This window comes from Hyperolius riggenbachi, chromosome 10, assembly GCF_040937935.1.
Source record: "Hyperolius riggenbachi isolate aHypRig1 chromosome 10, aHypRig1.pri, whole genome shotgun sequence".
In the NCBI taxonomy this organism is placed as follows: Eukaryota; Metazoa; Chordata; class Amphibia; order Anura; family Hyperoliidae; genus Hyperolius; species Hyperolius riggenbachi.
In genome coordinates, this window is record NC_090655.1 from 95,340,424 (window position 1) to 95,360,734 (window position 20,311).

Consider the following 20,311-nt stretch of genomic DNA (forward strand, 5'->3'; position numbering starts at 1 on the left):
TTAAATATCAGGTTTGTAAGTGGCTGACTCAGTCCTGACTCAGAAAGGAAGTGCCTACAATGTGACCCTCACTGATAAGAAATTCCAACTATAAAACACTGTCCTAGCAGAAAATGGCTTCTGAGAGCAAGAAAGAAATAAAAAGGGGAATTTCTTATCAGTGAGGGGCACATTGTAGTCACTTCCTGTCTGCGTCAGGACTGAGTCAGCCACTTACATACCTGATATTTAACTCCTTCAGACAGAGAAAGAAAAAACGGAACACAGCATAGTAATTTGTGTGCTAGGCACTGTACATACCCATGTCTATCTCATCAATCACATGTCGCTTCGGGTATCCCTTAAAAAAAAGGCACAAGATTGTATGCAATAAACTGCTTAAGCAGAATTCCATGCATATAGTCATACAGCGTGATGAGCAGCACGTAATGTATTGCATGTATTGTATTGCATTCTACTCTACTCATCCTACGATAAGATGGACGTACTACTCCTTATCACAGTTTATTGCATAAACCCCATAGGCCCCAATTCAATTATGTGTTCTCATAAGAGATGTTTTCACACATTTTTAATAAAATTCCCGTAAAACCTCAAGCAAGCAAGGAAATATTCAAAGTAAAGTAAAATAAAGTTTGCTATTTGTACCTGCTTTTCAGTATTTTTTTCAATTGTTAGGTGCTGAAAATGTATTTGTTAGTATCAATGAAAAAGTATTTCCTTGCAGATAAAAGTTAATCAAATAGGGTGTATAGTCTTAAATATTGTTTTAACTATGCTATAGACTAGTGCAGATCATTGCTTAACCTATTCTTCAAAGAAATCATCTTGTTTGAGATAAGTGCACTGCTTTTCTTCAACCAGCAGAACTTATTGTGCTGTAAATTCTTGGAATGCTTTGATGTCTCTCCGCTAGCTGAAAATATAGAAACTGAAAGCAGTCCTCTGTTATTGTCTTATGCTGTCCCCTAGTAACAATTGGCCATAAATACACATTACAGTAGTACTAATTAGTAGCAAGAAAATGTACCAAATAGGAAATAAAGAATGTGCTAAAATAAATTGTCCTGGTGCACTTGCAAGCCTCTAAATAAAGTGGCTGCTAAAGGGTTAATGGCATTTCTGCACAAAGGATTTGAACACATAGAAGGTAGGTCAGTAAGGTGTGACCATGAGATACACAAAGTTGGAAGAACAATACATGCCTCATGCCTCACTACATCTCCCAGAATCCCTGTATTACAATAAAACCATGTCCCATATGCAAACTCCTGATTTTTCCCAGGTGATATTCTCACACATTGTCAATAAAATGCCTTTCAAGCCACCAACAACAAGCAAGAAAATACTCAAAATAATTTTGATAGTATGTTTTTCACCAATTTTTGATTCAATTGAAAAGTTATTTTAAAGAGAAGTTGCAAATGTATCTCCTAGGAGAAAATTCAGGAGATAAAGTGAATTGCATATGGGCCTGTGTCTCTACATGAAGACATATGACTTGTATTCACAGGAAGAAGGTGGAAAACCTTATATCTGGTAGCAGGAAATTACTGTCTCCATGTCAGGCATGCAGAGCTCACCTCCGCCGCGGCGATCAGCAGCGCATCTGCGACTTCCAGGTCGCCGGGCTGCACTGTCGGAGATGACGTCAGTGGCTCGTCAGCTGAGCTTGACTCGCAGGGAGAGAAAGAGAGTGGATGCACACGCTGTTTGCGTCGCACCTCTTATGCCCTTAGGAAGCGTGTCAGCTGACAGCCGGTCAGTTGACACGCAAGGCTCCACCTCCATTGCTGATTGCTGGGCAGGATGGAGGCGTGGTTGCACTTCCACCTCGGGCTATTTAGCCTCACGCTGCCAGTCTCTCATTGTCTGTTGTAGCTAACACTTCACAGTGAAGGCTTCAGACCTTAGTCAGATCCGTGTGTGCTTTGAACCGGCAGGACCCCGGGGATTTCACACTAGCTCAGGAATAAACATATTATTGTGATTGTAATATTTGACCTCTGCCTGTTTACTTTTTACTCTCTTGCCTAACGATTCTGTACCTTTGCCTATCTGATCAGTTGCCGACCTCTGCCTGAATACTCACTCTGATTTTGCCTAACGATTCTGTACCTCTGCCTATCTGATCTGTTGCCGACTTCTGCCTGTATACTTACTCTGATTTTGCCTAACGATTTTGTGCCTTATCTGTCAGATCTGTTACCGACCTGATTTGTTGACTATTCTTGATATCTGTATCAGTGGTAGTATCGCCTTCTACTGACACTGCCTGTAGACAATCCCCGTTTAGGGAACTTCTGATATTGTCTATCTGCTAGTGCTCACACACTAGCAGATCGTTACACTCCAGAGGTTGTAAACCTGTATGAATTGTTGCACAGCCGCAGGAAGCACAATTACATAATTGATCTTCTATTTGTTGATTTTCAAAGGTAATACTAGCATAGTATTATGTAATTAGCACAGTTGCTGTCAGAATTTGCCTTGTTCAAGTTTGGGTTTACTTGGACTTAAAATTTACTCGAATCTTATTGAAAATTTGAAATGAAACAATTAAAGTTCCGTAGGCCTATTAAGCAAACATATCTTGCAAAAATTATCAAGAATAAAATAATTAGCTTGTGAGAAATATTTCATTCTGATGCTTTTTTCTCTTGATTCAAGAAACTTTGGGCCTGATGAAGTACACAACAATTTTAATGGTCCTCACACCATAGGAGGGCCGCCCATCACTATATTAGCACCACATGCAGTACTAGGATAATGCATGGATTCCTATGGTAACCTACAGTGTACCATTCATTACCATAGTAACATGCACTCTACCCAAGTACCACACTTGGTGCTAACAGAGTAATGGGCACTGCTCCCCTGTGTTTAGGATCAGTAAAATTGCTGTGCACGACCTTCCCATCGCAAAATTACCATTTTTTGTACATCAGGCCCTTAGTGAGCAAGCCTCTTTTATCCCTTTGTTCCCCACCATGGTGGTTGATATTTCCAGAATAGCTGGCTGCCTCCAGTCTTCATGATCCACATGGATACGTGGTGTTGACAGACCCTGGGGGTAACCAATGGTGGAATCTGGAATTCCCGTTACTAAATGAGTTAATGAGTTTCAAAATATTTGACAACCCTTCCAGAGGCTTTAAAGGAGTTTGGTTTATTACTCCTTACCCTTTGGTAAGGGCAACTGTGCAAGTGCATGAGACTTAAAGATAACCCAAGGTGGGAAGATGGGAAACACAGGCATGTTCTCTGCCTCATAACATGCCTCTGTGTCCTCCCACCACCGCTCTCTGCCCCCACACTAAAGCCCCCCTGGTTTAGCGACAACATTTGTCGCTATCTCTAAGGTAAACACAGGGAGAGGGATTCCTTGTTCAAAATCGCCCACCAGGGGCATTCCTGCATGGTTTCCAGAGCTGCCATTTGGCATCTCTCTCTCCCTGGCCACGCCCCCTGACAATCCCCTACTTCCCTGCACATTGTGAGAGACATGCGCTCTCTCAGGGCAGCATCGTGACCTATAAGTCACAAAAGTGAAAGTGGGGTGCTGTGGCCCACAGGAGTGGCGGGAAGCAGCGGTTTTTAAGGCTACCTGATCCACTCAGCCCCCCAGATCAGGTAGCCAACTTTTTTATTTTCTTTGAGTCCACCTCAGGCTATCTTTAAGGGCTGCGTAAGCCATCAGATTTATTTATTTTGCTAAACATTTTGCTAAACATTGCTAAAATGAAATGAATCACTGCTCACTACAAAACGTCAAAGTCAAGCAAAAATTCCCATAAAGATGGCTAAGATTGATTTATTGGATTAGCCTTATTCAGCACTGCAATACGAGTTTTGGTAGATAAACAGTCTGGACAGATTTAATAACACCAGTGCAAGAAATTATTGCCAAAAAGTGAAAGTTTCCTGATAGCAAACAATTAGGTTTCATCTGAGTAAAATACAGATATTCTGGTTGGTTGCTTTGGATGAGAGTGCCACTTTTATTCCCGATTTAATTGAACCGGACCTGATAAAGCAGGTCTTCTGTGTTCTGCATAAGACAAGGATTTAAAAACAAGTTCAAACAAGAAACTCTTTTTTTTCCTATTTCCTCACTGAAGACTTCTACTTCTGCCTTGTGCTACCAACTGATTTTAAACTGAGTTGATGGTTATATGAGCCAATGACTGAATTTTGTTGTTTACATGAAAAAGGTTAATTAGGCATTGACATTTAAAATATCCTTTAAACTCTGTTGGTTATATAAAATCCTCTTTACTTTAGCTAATCATGTAAATGTAATTTGAGGTCACATTTCCCTCTGGCAATAATTATTAACTGTAAAACCAAAAAGATTGAAAGGAAAAAAAAAGAATTACCAGGTTCATAATGGATCATTTCATTAGCTGTTGCATCACCATTAGATGTGACAACTACATTCAAGTTAATGAAAGCTTCCGCCTAGAAAACAAAAGAGCAAAAATATTTATTGGATGGAAAAAAAAATAGCATAAGATTTTTTGTCATGGATTGCGAAAAGGAATTATTTGAATTTGTTACATTACAAATACTTTGAGAAACGCTAAAGAGACATGGACCCATATGCAATTAACTTTTTCTCTTGAGTTATCTGCTAGGAGATACTATTTAATCCTCTGTTTAAAATAAAGCATTTTATTGGCAAAGTGTAAAAATATTAAATTGGAGAAAACTAAGGAGAAAAAGTGAATTGCATATGGGCCATAATCTTGAATGTAGATAGCAGAAAGGAATAGTTACTGAGATTCAGAATTGATGCAGGAGTATTCCAATTTTGTATGCAAACTAATGCAGCTTGAAAATAGACGAATCGGGCTCCTCCTCTGCAGCAGTCGATTGGTCCAAGGTGCATGTATTTGCATATAAAATTTGCATAATCCTCTATCAACCCTGCATTATGTGCATCTCACTGACCATTCCTAGTAACAGACACAGTACAGAAATTTATATTGTAAAGGTTGATGATAAAGGGCAAGTGTTTGCAAACAAGTGTGAGACAATAGGTTTAAGCCTGATACACACATACAAGGCATGTTGCCTGGCGGGAATCAGGACTCTTGGGCAACATTGCTAGGCTGAAGCTGTACAATTACTAGTTTGGAGGGCAGAGGGCTTATGGATTTCCATGGGTGTGACATCATCCAGGAGCCATATAACTGGAGAGAGCAATGCTTTCGGGTGGCACTCTACTAAATTGATCTGCCAGGTGGACCATGGGCTGAATTGCCGAGGGGGTCAGGAATTGCTGTACACACCAAGGTGTATTTGGGTAACATAGAGCCTATAGCAAACACTGAAATCGCCCCCTCCCCCGGTCATAGCACCCTTCCCCTCCAAAAGCAGCATCCTGTCTCATGTATATGTGTTATGGTTGCCTGCCTTTTTTGGCTTGGATATAGCTAAAGTTACTTTTTTTTTTGAAATATGTCTTCTTATTTCCTCTCTGTCCTCTTTTCTAACACTAAACCAAGTGCACCCTATATATATGTTACGTAGCCATGTTCCTCTCAGAATTAATCTGATCTGAGGTCTAAGTGACAGGGAGGCACAAGCGAAGCCATGAGGGCTCAGCACAGGGGCAGGTATAGAGGAGCAGAACAGGGGCAAGAATGGCGGTGCAGCACAGGGGCAGACATAGAGGAGCAGCACAGGGGCAGGGATGGCGGTGCAGCACAGGTGCAGGCATGGAGGAGCAGCACAGGGGCAGGCATGGGGGGTGCAGCACAGGGGCAGGCATGGGAGGTGCAGCACAGGGGCAGGAATGGGGGGTGCAGCACAGGGGCAGGCATGGGAGGTGCAGCACAGGGGCAGGGATGGCGGTGCAGCACAGGTGCAGGCATGGAGGAGCAGCACAGGGGCAGGTATGGGGGGTGCAGCACAGGGGCAGGCATGGGAGGTGCAGCACAGGGGCAGAAATGGTGGTGCAGCACAGGGGCAACAAGGAGGTGCAGCACAGGGGCGGGCATGGAGGTGCAGTACAGGGGCAGGCGTGGTGCCCATGCTACTGTGGCACCTATGGCACAAGTCATGCCTGCACCCCTCTAGATACACCTCTGGTAAACACACTCGGTTCTTTGCAGAGGCAGTTGATATTGGCCACCCGGCCAAATGTCATCTGGTGTGTATACACATCTTATGAGGTTTATGTAACGATTGGTGTCAGCACGCAGAGAAAATCTGATTATTGGTGATCTGCAGTATCACCAAAAATGCAGATATATACCTGATTATTGATGATATGCAGCATCACCGATAATACAGATATATTGCTAACCTCTGGACACCTATAGGTATGTGAGTGTTTGGTGTAACAGTAATACTTTGAGCAATGCACCAGCGTGCTGGAATACTGCTCGGGAAGGCACAGGAACCTTTCAGCAGCCTGAGGCTCTCCAAGGGGAGGAGTCAGGCTGGAGGTAGGAAGGACCAGGGAGTGAGTGACACCCGAAGGTGGATGTCACTATCTGGTCTGGAGACTATCTCTTAAGGGGAGAGATAGCTCTCGAGGTCGGGCACGCCTGGTCGGTAACACACTGACAGATAAAGTACAAAGACAGAAGGCTGATTCGGTATCCAAGGCAAGCAGGGTCTGGCAACGGTATATCAGATATGCGAGGTACCGAATCAGAAGACAGAGGAGTAGTCAGAAAAGCAATAAGTCATAACAGATATCAAACAATGCCTAGTCTGAGTGCGAGGTCCTTGGTCTCAGCACCCTGGAACTAGTCTGAATAAATACACAGATTAACAGTATTAGTAAACTGGCTAAGTGTGAATTCCCAGGTCCACCTGGTTCTAACACACTGTAGGATCTGACTATAGGTCTAAGTGCTTCCACGTAGTGATCGCAACGGCAGACAACCAGCAACTGACAAGCAAGTTGTATATATAGTTGCAGGACTCTGCCGCCCCGCCTGAACCACTCAGCCAATCAGGAGTCCAGCAGGAATCAGCTGATCATCCTGATCAGCTGACACATGTCCTGCTGGCATAAAGGTCCTGACTTCTGGCGCGCGCGTGCGTAGCTCTAAACCTGTGTGAATTAACAGGCTCAGCCACACCAGCTGCACGCTGCTGCGTGCAAACCGCCGCGCTGGACGCGGAATCAGCCGCTTGACTGTTGTTGCATGCGGTGGCTTTTCCGCGTCCCGTTCAACCGCCAGACACACGCTTCTGCGTGCAAACCGCGGCACTGGACGCGGAATCAGCCGCCTGCTCAGTAGCACTCGCGGCGGCTTTTCCACGATCTCTCACAGTTTAAAAGCTGTAATGCATTAAAATGGTATCACTGACCAAGGCAACTGTTTAAGCAAATGTACTGTATGATTAGGAAAAAGATTAGGTTTAGGCATACAGTTTAAAGGTCTGTTAGGGAAAGGCCATGTGGGAGGGTTGGGGCAGGAGTGGTTAAGCAGACAGAAGAGATCATAGTGGGTTTGCACTACTCTCGCTGTTTTCTGTTGCAAAGTTCAAAAGTGCCCACATATGAACATTAGGGATGGTCAATGAGATGCAAATAATTAAGAGTTTACAATATTCTGTATTCTGTATGTTCATTTATACAACATGAAAAATGAACCAATTGAATTCTACCTTGGTGGGATCTGACTGGTTCATTTTCAAGCTGCATACATCTGCATACAGAAATTGCATAGACCTGCATCAACTAGGAATTTTTTGCATTACATCGATCATCCCTAATGAGCAGCAAGTACTTATGATGAATGCACTATTTGCAGAAACCTCTGAGATCTTTTAAAAGATGCTCCATATGACCACTAGAGTTCACTGATGGGAGACAGGAGACTGAGTGATCAGTTAGAATAAGAAAGAGTCATTATTCTCTGAGATAGGTTAGTACCTATACACTCTGTAAAGCAAATAATTTTTAGAATAGATGTTATATTGAAGATAACTTATGTTTTTCTAATACATTTTATGTCAATTATGCATAGTGACACAGTACAGGACATCATGTACAGTAGGTGTTAAACTAAACATATTGGCAACTGAAGGTCGCAATTTTCAGATAACATCTTTCATGAGTCAGGGTTTAATATAAGCATCACTTTATTTCAGTTATACTGCTATGAACTTTTTACATTATAGAAATTGTTGCATTGAAGCAATTCACCATGAAAAAAAACCATACAACTCATCTTTTAGTCCCCATTCCTCAATCACACAGATTCCAGTAAAAATATGTATTAACATGCCCCCACTAACCATAAAACCACCCCAACAAGCCTCCATGTATGATGCATTGTACGCACTGTAAAAAAATAAAACTGTGTTGGCTCGATAGACTCTCTCCTTTCCTCCTTCCAAGTTTAGCACTGGCAGTTAGTCAGAGCAGTAGTAAATGAAAGTAGTGATGGTTGTAATCTGCTTATTACAATCATGTGACATTTCACATAATTTTTCACAATCGCACATTGGACATTCAATTAATTTTGCATAATTACATGAAATTTTGTGTAATTTTGTGCCAAATTCAGAGGTTGATAGCAAAGCCTCCATACATGCGATCCTCACCAAAATTGGTTTGTTAAGGGGAATAGTGGGAATAAGTCAATAAAAAAATAAGTTTTCAAAGAAACCTTGTCGTTTTTGAAAAAATCAATGCACAGGAAAAATGGTTTTAAACTTAAAAAAGACAGTTTAAAAACATTTTTCCTTTGCATTTTCAAAATTGACGTCTTTTTGAAAAATTCGTTTTTTTTCCGCTTAATCCCACTATACTGATTTTGGTGATGATAATGTATATGGGGGCTTTGCTATAAAAAAACACTAAAGTCAACATGAAATTATGCAAAAATTACACTACTGTTGAAATGGATGGCTTTATTGCCTTTGTGTAGTCCAAAGTGGAAGTTATTATTATTATTATTATTATTTAGTACTTATATAGCGCCGACATTTTATGCAGTGATGTACAGAGTATATATCTGCTAGTGTGTGAGCACTAGCAGACAGACAAATGTCAGATGTTCCCAACAGGGAAATAGTCTGCAGACAATGACAGTAGAGGGCAGTACTGTCACTGATACAGATTAACAGAGTGGTCAACAAATCGGGTCAGTAACAGATCTGACAGATAAAGTACAAAATCGGCAGGCAAGATCAGGGTGAGTATACAGGCAGAGGTTGGCAACAGATCAGATAGGCAGAGGTACAGAATTGTTAGGCAAACTCAGAGTGAGTATTCAGGCAGGGGTCGGCAACAGATCAGATAGGCAGAGGAACAGAATCGTTAGGCAAAATCAGAGTAAATATTCAGGCAGAGGTTAATAATCACAATAATATATATTTATGCTGAGCTAGTGTGAAATCCCCGGGGTCCTGCCAGTACAAAGCGCACACTGATCTGACTAAGGTCTGAAGCCTTCACTGTGAAGTGTTAGCTAGAGCAGACAGTGAGCAAGTGTCAGAACAGAGCTTAAATAGCCCGGGTAAGCAGGAAAACACGTCCCCAAGCTTCTTGGCCAATCAGGAACCAGAGGTGGAGTCCTGCGTGTCAGCTGAAAGCTGGTCAGCTGACCCGCTTCCTTAGAGCATAAGAGGGGCATCGCTGCCAGTGCATGCGCCCGCCCTCATTTTCAGTCAGAGTATCATGCGACCGACCCCGCAAGCATGCTGCTGACATCATTCGTGCCACTGCGGCCAGCCGCACCAGAAGCCCCAGATGCGCTACCAGTGGAGGAAGCACCAACTGAGCTGGTAAGCGCAGGATTACTGACAATATATATATATATATATATATATATATATATATATATATATATATATATTTGTATATCTTGTCCCTTAACTGTCCCTCAGAGAGGCTCACTATCTAATCTTTACCTTTAAGTCTTATGTCTATGTATGTATTGTGTAGTGTATGTATCGCAGTCTAGGGCCAATTTTAGGGGAAAGCTAATCAACTTATCTGTATGTTTTTGGGATGTGGGAGAAAACCAGCGTGCCTGGGGGAAACCCACACAGACACAGGGAGAACGTACAAACTCCCTGCAGATGTTGACCTGGCTGGGATTCGAACCAGGGTCCCAGCATTGCAAGGTTAGAGCGCTAACCACTATGCCACCATGCTGCCCATATAGAGGATCCAGAAATTTCCACTCTTTGCCTTCTCTAAGGCTTCACATGCTCCCTATATTTGCACTTTGGATTGCATGAAGACGACAACTTGTTATTAATATATTTAATAAAGCCATCAATTTTAAAAGTAGTATTGGAACTCCTTTCTGTATTTGCCTATATATGTCCTTTCAAGGTCTAATACAGTAGAATCTTGTTATAGTAAACTCTGATATAGTAAACCTCTGAATATAGTAAAATCACTCCTTGAGTCCCTGCAACTGTGTCTGTATAAATATACAATATATGACCAATTCTGATATAATAAACTTTTGATATGTTAAACTACTTTTTCTGGTCCTTTGGCGTTTACTATAACGGATTAATTTTTTACTGTACAGCCATTTTAAGGGAATTCAAAGGAACCATGGGAAACAAAATTCTAGGTGTAAGGCTGCACTGATTCTGAACTCAAAGCAGCAAAACTAAACAAAAAGAGGATTGGAGTAGTAAACACTTTACCCGTGCCACCCCAATAGTGCTTAGCTGGTTTGATTTTAGCATGCAAAGCTCAGGGCTCTTTAAAGGGAACCCGAGGTGAGAGGAATATGGAGGCTGCCATATGTATTTATTTTTAAACAATACCAGTTGCCTGGCAGTCCTCCTGATCCTATGTCTCTAATACTTTTAGCCATAGACCCTGAACAAGCATGCAGCAGATCAGGTACTCTATCTCGTCTGACTCAGGTTTTACTGCATTGGCCATATGCTTATTCCAGAGTTTTGACTCAGACACTTCTTATGCCAGTAGATCAACAGGGCAGCTAGGCAACTGGCATTGTTTACAAAGAAAAAAATATGACAGCCTCCCTATTCCTCTCACCTTGGGTTCCCTTTAAAGACTCCCCACAGGTCTTTGTTACTTATGAGGTTTAAAGCCTTCCTTGAGTTAGTTAGTGTAGAATCAAGGGAATGATCGGCACTAAATGCTAAATTGGCACAACCTTTCTGGGGGGTCCTTAGCATTTACTGACTGTGCCTCCGATATAAAGACATCAATTGTATGGCAAAAGTAGAAAGGTAACGGGCACCAGCTGAGTTGCAAAAGCTAATATATTTCATCCCATCCAGTGACAGACACCAAAAATCAGGCACCAGGTCTAACAGCCATTTCGCAAGCTGACAATGCTTGCTTTCTCAGAGACGGTGCCCGGTACCTTTCTACTTTTGCCATACCTTCCTTGAGTTATCAAGCAACATCAGCAGTGTTCTGATATCTGTGTGTGATGATCCGCTCAGCTGGCTGCACAGGCAGACAGCTGTTTGACCATTCCTCTAGTCTGAAGGTTACAGGTCTCTGGAAGAGAGACCTGTCTTTCCTTTGCAAGTTTCTGGTCTGTTCTGCTGTTGAGGAATTTGCATACATTCGTTATGCAAATCCTCTACCTGCCTCCTGTGATGACTGGCACTATAAAAGGCTTCTGCTCCCAGAATGCTTTGCTGGTCATTTCCCCTTCATGGTTTGTTTGAAAAACTCCTGGAGTGTCAGCCATTGTTGATCTGTTAAAGTTTACCTTATGGTAATGCTTGGAACTGTACTAGGCAGCTTCCTAGTGCAGTTAGATTGCATATCTGTTTTGTCCGTCTGTTGCGATTGTCCTGTCCCAGTGGTGGTCGACAGGAAATCGTTCTGTTTGTCTGGGTGCTAACCGGGGCAGCGGTTGCTACCGGTAGAATCTTCTGATCTGTCTTCCTTGGATCGCACTAGCCTCTAGCGGTAGTGGCAGTGGATCCTTCTGATCTGTCTTGCTTGGATCGCACTAGTCTTGCGCTAGTGCTGTGGATCCTTCTGTTCTGTTTTCCTGGATCGCACTAGCCTCTAGCGGTAGTGCTGTGGATCCTTCTGATCTGTCTTGCCTGGATCGCACTAGCCTTGCGCTAGTGCTGTGGATCCTTCTGTTCTGTTTTCCTGGAGTATAGCTGTAGTAGCGGTTGCTACCAGCTATCTCATCTTCCTGTCTTGCTTGGATCGCACTGGCCTCTAGCGGTAGCGGCTGTGGATCCTTCTGATCTGCAATTCTGTTTCTGTACCTGGATCGCACTCGCTCTGGCGGAAAGAGCAGTGGACCTTTCCTCTCCTATTCCTGTTTTCCGTTTGTCTGTCTTGTCTAATACGAACGCTTGCTGTAGGCTCGGTGAGGTAACCGCTAAGCAAGCGCTCACGTTCTTTGTGTCGTGTTTGTCTGTCGGTGGTTAGTTAGGCGTGCTTGTCTCTGTTGTGCTTAACACGCGGAGACCGCGCTGTAAACGCGTTCGCTGTTGCGAATGAGTGCGGTGTTCGGTTTAGTTAGCGTTTGTTATTTTCGTTACTTCTCATTGTTGTTTGCTGTGCCTTTGCTACTGTCGTGCCCTGTCTTGCTCAAGCCTTGTGTCACCTCTGGCAATCGCCTCTCTCGCGATTGCATTCCTACTTTGGTTTCTGCTGATGTGTGTTCACCGTCGCAGGGTCGCGACTAGATTGGTGAACACACATTCATCCTGTACCTGTGCTCTTTCTCTTTAAGGGCTATTCAGCCCCGCATTGTCTTGATCTGTACAATGGCATCTGTGGCCGTGCAGCGGTTGTACTCGTCTGCACTCCACAGCGCCATCTGCCGGTGGGAATTGCTCTCTACTGGTGCTTGCACCAAAGCTGGGTTCCCCCTTCATACGCTTGTGAAGGATCTCCACCGTGTCAGCGCAAACCTTGTGCGCTGAGCACGGAGATTGTTCCGCAATCGTTACACTGTGCAGCTGTCCTGTGCATGTGGCCCTGCTCCCTGTTGCAGTTCTTATCACAGTTCTAATGACAGCAATTTCTTGACTCCCTGCTCTTGTCCCTTCCACACAATGTTTTGGATCTCTACTTGTGTCCTGTGGCCTTGACTTCCTTTCTTGCAGATATGCAAACCATTTCTATGCTTATCTCTTCATCTTACATAGTACTCATATCCTGGAGATCCTTTCATTTCTGGGATGATCAGTGAAAATATATGGAGTATGTAGCTAAAGTTACTTACTGCCATATGAATAACAAGGTTAACCTATTTAGGGATGCTGCTGAGACCATGAGCAGTGGATGTGCTCAGCTTCTGCCAAGGCTAGTGCCTGTCTCTCTGCTGCTTCAGTAGTTATCCTGCTTGCTGCCTATTCAGATTCCAGACCCCAATTTGACTACTAATATCCTGATTACTGCCTGCCCTCACCTCTGGTCTGTTCCACAGCTATCCTTTTGATCCATTCCTGTACTATGCACCCAGTTCTGCAACAATCAGCTGTCATCCAGATTTTGACATCCAGGTGAACGAGTCCACATCCCTTGACTGATCATTGACAAACAAGCCAATTTAAAGTAAAAATGTATCCCTCCAAAGATGAAAGTTAGATATTTACCTAGGTAGAGATTAACCTCTGGCTAGTCCAGAGGCTTCCTGTTGCAACCTTGAGAGCACCACTGCTGGCCAGGACCTTCTGTCAGTTAATAACGCACTGCACTCCCCTTCACAAATGATTGTGGCCGTACTGTACTTGTGCAAGTTTGGTCATGCCGGCACAGTAGTATTCCTGCTTTGGTTCACTGAGCAGGTGTGGCTATACTAGTGCAGGTGCAGAATGGTCATGCTCATTCCCAAAGGGGAGTATGGCCACGACAACATACTCAACAAGTCTTAGCTAGATAAGTTCAAAGTGTCTGGGCGTGGCAACAGTGAGGTCAAGGAGGAGATGGGAAGCCTCTGGACTATCCAAAGACTTCCCTCTACCTAGGTTAGTATGAATATACTTGTGAGTCCATTTACAGCTACAGTGAGGTCAAGGTGGAGATGTAAAGCCTCTAACTAGGTAAGTATGACCATACTAGTGCAGGCGCAGTATGGTTGCGCATGACAACATACTCAACAAGTCTTTGTTGGATACATTCAGAGAGTCCATGTGCAGCAATGGTGAGGTCAAGGAGGAGACGGAAGGCCAAGAAAACCTACCTTCAAAGGATGTAGGTATGCTCCCCTTGTCAAGTAGTCTTGATAGCCAGAATAATATTTAATAGTTCCAGCTATCTTTTTGTTTTTCTTAGATCTTCAGTGAAATGTGCACATGCCCCATAAACAGACTCTCTCCACAGATAATATACTGGTGACAGTTAGATAGTGAATAATGGTAATAAAAACAATAATAAAAAAAATATATAGTCCAGTAAATCAACTTCAAAATTGTCACTAAATAATGTAGAATAAAGTTGTTATTGGTATTAGCGAGCCATTAATTCCCTAATTAATACTCTTTAAATTGTTCTACATAATTAACGTGTGTTTTGTACAGGCTAGAAAAAGGCAGTAATAATTACCTTGCTTCTCTAACATGCTTATTGGTAATAATCACCTTCACCGCTAGCAAAGCTGGAAATCATAAGTACATTAAATTCAGCATTAGTAATTGTATAAATGATGCTCTGTGTAAATTCATTAAACAGATATTAATTTCCTCAGCATGGTAACTGCACTTACGACAACCTTCTGTGGCACACAATGGACTAAAACACTGCAATAACCTAACTAGAATTGCTGCAGAAAACAGAAGCTAACATATGGCACACAGAAGTCTTCAGAAATGTAAAAATTCCAAAGGCAGTTTGAGAACAAAATTAGAGAAACATCCACTTTTAAAACAGTTCAGTTAAATCCGATTCCAGGACCTGCGTGAAAACAAACGTTTCTGGATGAGAAATATGCTGCACACAGCAGGAAGTACAATTTTTTGCATTGCTACACTTCATTGTTGATTTCTTGAAATAATCTACAGAAGATAAAAGTATGTGTTTTTTTCAGTTTTTTTTAAAGCAGCTGTGAAACTAATAAAATCACTATGGCAGACCAACACTCCTTTTAGTATTGCTATTAGGAAGACAAGACAATAGTGTTTGCTGCCAAATGCATCTAAGAACAAGGTAAAGAAATAGTACAAGTATTAATCTACAGTAAATATCAGTTTCAACTTACATGGAGCTGTACAAAGATACAAACATGTGTACATACTACGAACATAGGGAACTACATACACATTACAGTGTTAAACACGAGTCTCACAAAATATGCAAAAATTGCAAGAGATAAACATGGCTTTGCAATGTAATGTAATAGGGAGGAAACAAGGGTATCAGTCAAATCTGGCCCAAGCGGGCCCTGGACAAATCAGTCACCACCATTGACATCCATATATTGTGAAGCCAGAGCCAAATCAGAAATTCGGGAGCATGGTGGCAACTGATATTTACTGAATTTGTGGGGTTTTTATTGGCTTTTTATGCGTTGCCAAAGCAGAAATTTGGGTACGTGGTGCCACCTGATATCTAAGATTTTGTGAGTTTTTCTTGCCTTTTTTCAGCATGGTTCGGGCACCCATTATATTTAGCGTATATTGTGTTGTTGTTTTTTTACTTTTTTTTGCCATGTGCAGGCCAGGGTAAGGGTTAAGGGTTAGGCATCAGTACCGGGGCTTGTGCAGGGGTGGGGAGGGTTAAGGGTTAGGTGTCAGGACTGAGGTTTGTGTGTGGGGGAGGATAAAGTGTTAGGCATGGTGGGCAGGGGTCTGTGTGAGAGTAGAGGAAGGTTTAGCTGTAGTAAAATATCAGTAAGATTTATGGATATTTTGCTATGAATATTAACACTGAAAATAGTAGAATCTCGGTAAACGTACTGATATTCTACTATCAGCAGTTTCCTTGCACCCATTTTTCCCTGGCATCCATAATTCACATGGAAGTGGAAGTGGTAAGGCAAATTGTGCATTCAGAGACAGTGTTTTTCTGAGACAAATCCTGAAAGAGCTTGGTCAATAATTGTATGGTTGCCTGAAAGAGTGAGTTTTAAAAATGTATATACAAGATGAAAAGTGGCAAATGTGTTTTGAAAGGGAATTTCAGAGGATTGAAGAAGCTTGGGAGAAATCCTGCAAATGTGAATATGAGGAATGGAATTATGGTGATACAGTGGATATCTCTCTACAGCCCTGCAAGGAAGTCTGCATGGAATGTGTTCTACCTGTCTTTGCATGGGTTACCTCTAGGAACTCCAACATTCCTCCAAAATCCCCCAAACACACAGAAAAGGTAATTATCCCCACCTCCCCCCAAAATGTCCTTAGAATATAATAGGGACATATAATTATGTAGGGATTACATTGTGAAACCTTCTGAAGATCAGTTAGTGACAAGACTATGTACTCTACAAATAAAAGAGGAGGATAGAAGACAATTAAAGGGAACCTAAACTGATATGGATTTTTCCTTAAAAAACAGTTGCCTGACTCTCCTGCTCATCCTGTGTCTCTAATACTTTCAGCCACAGCCCCTGAACAAGCATGCAGACCCGTGTTTGACTGAAGTCAGACTGGATTAGCTGCATGCTTGTTTCAGGCGTGTGATTCAGCCACCACTGCAGCCAAAGAGATCAGCAGACTACCAGGCAACTGGTATTGTTTAAAAGGAAACATCCATATCCCTCTCAGTTTAGGTTCCCTTTCAGTGCACACTGGAGATGACAGTTTTGGGTGGCATCTAAGAATTAGTGAATAAATGTGTAGGGAGTCAGGGACAAAAAGTTGTGGTGAACCTAGTTAAAGTTAAAAGTAAATATGGGTAATTGGTAGCTAGTGAAAGGTTTGGCAGGGAGGAGCTTTTGAGGAGCAGGAGAGGAGTATGAACTGGGCAGCAGAGTACAACATGGAGTGAAGAGATACAAGTCTGTTAGTTGGTAGGCTACAGAGACAGATGTAGCAATCATCAAGATGGGATATGGATAGGGCATGCACTTGTCCTGCAATAGGAAGAGATGGATTTTAGATAAGATTCAAAAAAGTGAAGATAAGAAAAGGTGGTAGGTGAGTAAAATATACAATATGGAATAAATGAAAGCAGAATCAAATGTATCCAGTGGTTAGCCAATCAAAATTGGATGTGGGTGCCAGGCTTAAGTTCTTGTTTAAAGTGGATTCGAGATAAACTTTTACTCATTCTCAAATTCCTCAAGCCAAATCCTTTTCTTTGTTGTTTTTGTTTTAATACTCCCTATAAACTTAACAAGCCTCACCCACATCTTCTCCAAAACGCCAAGGCATTTAGACCCATGTAGCAAGGGCTTATGGGAGCTAAGTCTGGGAAGGAGGAGGAGGAGTTTACTAGCCAGAGATTTCAGAGGCAGAGGGGAGGGGGGAGTGAAGGCTGAGGCGTGGAGATGCAGTTGCAGAGTACCTGTGTAATGATGACAAACATAACATGGCTCTCATTGTATCCCAGGAATACATCATCATAAACTGTTGAAGCTGTATGCAGACAGATTTGCTGTGAAAACTATAGATAGATAAACTTTAGATAAGATATATAGACAAGTTACTTGTTATAGTTAGTTTTTCATCTCGGATCCGCTTTAACACAATTTAAGGCAGTTGTATTGCAAACAACCGAAACCCTACAAACCTAGAAAAGCAAGAGATTAACCTAGTAAACAGTTATAGTTATAATGCTTTAAGCACAAGATTGTGATCATTTTCATACTTTAAAAAGAAATTGGAAGTGTCCAATATATTCAAGGAAAATAAAAAGTGAAATTCAGTAGTCAATGAGGCATAGTTCAAACAAATTATACAAGAAGGATTCATTATTCCTCACAGCTTGTGAAGCCACAAAATTCCCAAAAGGTCGTAAATGTATGCATAATTTAACACATATAGCACTTGTTGTCTACAAGATGCTTGATGGAATCACAATATAAAGTATTATGTGCAAGAAATATTCTGCAATATCTTGAAAAGTGGTTAGTTGATATGTCATTGGGAAACCATCTCATATTTTTCAGGTTTTTATTCACAAATTAGGTTTAACAGCATAAAAAGTTATGTATTTACATAATTTCATATTTTTATGTGAATAATTTCCAATGGCTTTATTTACATTATGCTGTACTTAAAATGATGTAGCAAACACGTATTCTTGTACTGTACTTAAAGAGAACCCGAGGCGGGTATTTGAAATCTTAAGAGACCACAGAGGCATGTCCTGTGCATAATGACATGCCTCTGCGTATTGCTATTGCTGCCCCCCTTCCCCCGGGGTCTCCTGTGCCCCCCTGTAAAAAGTCTGCGAAAGTCTATTTACCTTCTGTATGTCATTCATTGTGTGCTCCCCCACCTCTGTCCCCACTGTTGCCCCCCTACTGTAAACGTCCTCCAATCGGAAGCTAAGTGGCGGCCTGTGAGGTACTTCCTGGGTCGTGGCTTAGCTTCCGATTGGAGGAAGCTCACAGGAGGCGGGCAGCGGCGGGGACAGAGGCGGGAGAGCCGAAATAATGTGTCAAAACGCTGTGCTTTTTGTTACCGCTAATAAATTAAGCTAATATTGCAAAATCCAGCTTTTTCTACACTTTGCTTCTAACTGTACACCCTGTGGGATCCGGGGGTATGCTGGTTGACTCGCTGGTGCTATGACTGTCAGGGATTGGAACTGTGGGGCAATCTTTTTGTGGGTGCTTTGTATCCCCAGTTCCCAAATACTAGAATATGGGTAATTATAACCATATTCTACTATGCCCCTCTGTAACCTGATTCTCACACTAACCCTTTCCTATCTACGCCTAACACTAACTTCCTCCTTCCTACTCCAGGGCGGCACACAAATTAATGCTTAAAGGATCACAATCCCAAAGAATTTACATTTAAAATATATATTTATGAAAAGTACATTTCTTACAGAGTAAAATGCACCATACATTACTTTTCCCCTATGTTTTTTGTCATTTACAGTAAAAATCTGACACATTTGACAGGTTTTGGACTAGTCTATCTCCTCATAAGAGATTCTCCATAAAGCACCACCTAGAAAGGATCTATATAAGGATAAAAGATGAGAAATCTTGCGCTGCAGATGCTCAAGGATCAATGGACAAACACACAAGTGTGTGGAGACACTCTAGCACCTCCTCAGCACTCGGCTGCAAGTGTACTGTTAAGGCCCATACACACGTCGGATTTGCGCGAACGACGGGTCGTTTGAACGTTTCGTCATTCGCACGTTTCCGCATGAAATCCGGCGTGTGTACAGACTATCGTTCGGGAGATAAGACTGGTTACCAACGATCCGCCGGGCGGATCGCTGGTAACCAGTCTTATCTCCCGAACGATAGTCTGTACACACGCCGGATTTCATGCGGAAACGTGCGAACGACGGAACGTTCAAATGACCCGTCGTTCGCGCAAATCCGACGTGTGTATGGGCCTGTAGAGAAAAAAACAAGAAAGGGAGGAGCGCTCCATAGTGTGTTAACTTTGAATGAATAAAAACGCGCAAAAAGACATGCACTTACTGGAAAAAATGAAAGACAAGCTGTGAGAAAACGCGGAAAAGCCGCTGCTTGTACTGCCGGCAAGGCGGCTGATTCCGCATCCAGCGCGGCGGTTTGTCCGCAGCAGCGTGTGTCTGTTGTGGCTGGGTCTGTTAGTTCACACAGGCTGAGGAGCTACGCACGCGCGCGCCAGAAGTCAGACATTTTATACCAGCAGGAGATGTATCAGCTGATCAGGACGATCAGCTGATTCCTGCTGGACTCCTGATTGGCTGAGTGGCTCGGACGGGGCGGCAGAGTCCTGCAACTATATATTCAGGTTGCTTGTCAGTTGCTGGTTGTCTGCCATTGCAAACACTTATGTGTTAGCACTCAGACCTTAGTCAGATCCTTCAGTGTGGGTGGAAACAGGTGGACCTGGGAATCCACACTTCACCAGTTCACTGTATTATTATCTGTGTTATTACTTAGACCAGTTCCAGGGTGTAGAAACCACGGACCTCACACCCCAGACTAGGAATACTGTGTATCATCTGTGTTATTCCTTAGACCAGTTCCAGGGTGTAGGGACCACGGACCTCACACCCCAGACTAGGAATACTGTGTATCATCTGTATTATTCCTTAGACCAGTTCCAGGGTGTAGAGACCACGGACCTCACACCCAAGACTAGGGAACTTGTGTTATCATTCTGTTATACTCCAGACTATAGACTAATGCCTAGACTTGGGTGTAGAGACCACGGACCTCACACCCAAGTCTAGGCATTGTTTGATATCTGTTATGACCTATTGCATTTCTGACTTTCCCTCTGCTTTCTGATT

General features: G+C 42.5%; 1 long non-coding RNA gene across 1 annotated transcript in view; it reads right to left on the reverse strand.

Moving 5' to 3' along the window:
- Window positions 1-3,831: 3,831 nt before the first annotated feature.
- The window catches only part of LOC137535500 (uncharacterized), a 42,936-nt gene continuing 26,456 nt past the window's right edge, over window positions 3,832-20,311 (reverse strand). The window contains exons 2-4 of the long non-coding RNA XR_011024404.1: window positions 14,501-14,552; window positions 4,380-4,461; window positions 3,832-4,051 (exon numbers count right to left, since the gene is read on the reverse strand). This is a non-coding gene — a long non-coding RNA (uncharacterized lncRNA). The remainder of the gene's footprint in view (window positions 4,052-4,379; window positions 4,462-14,500; window positions 14,553-20,311) is intronic.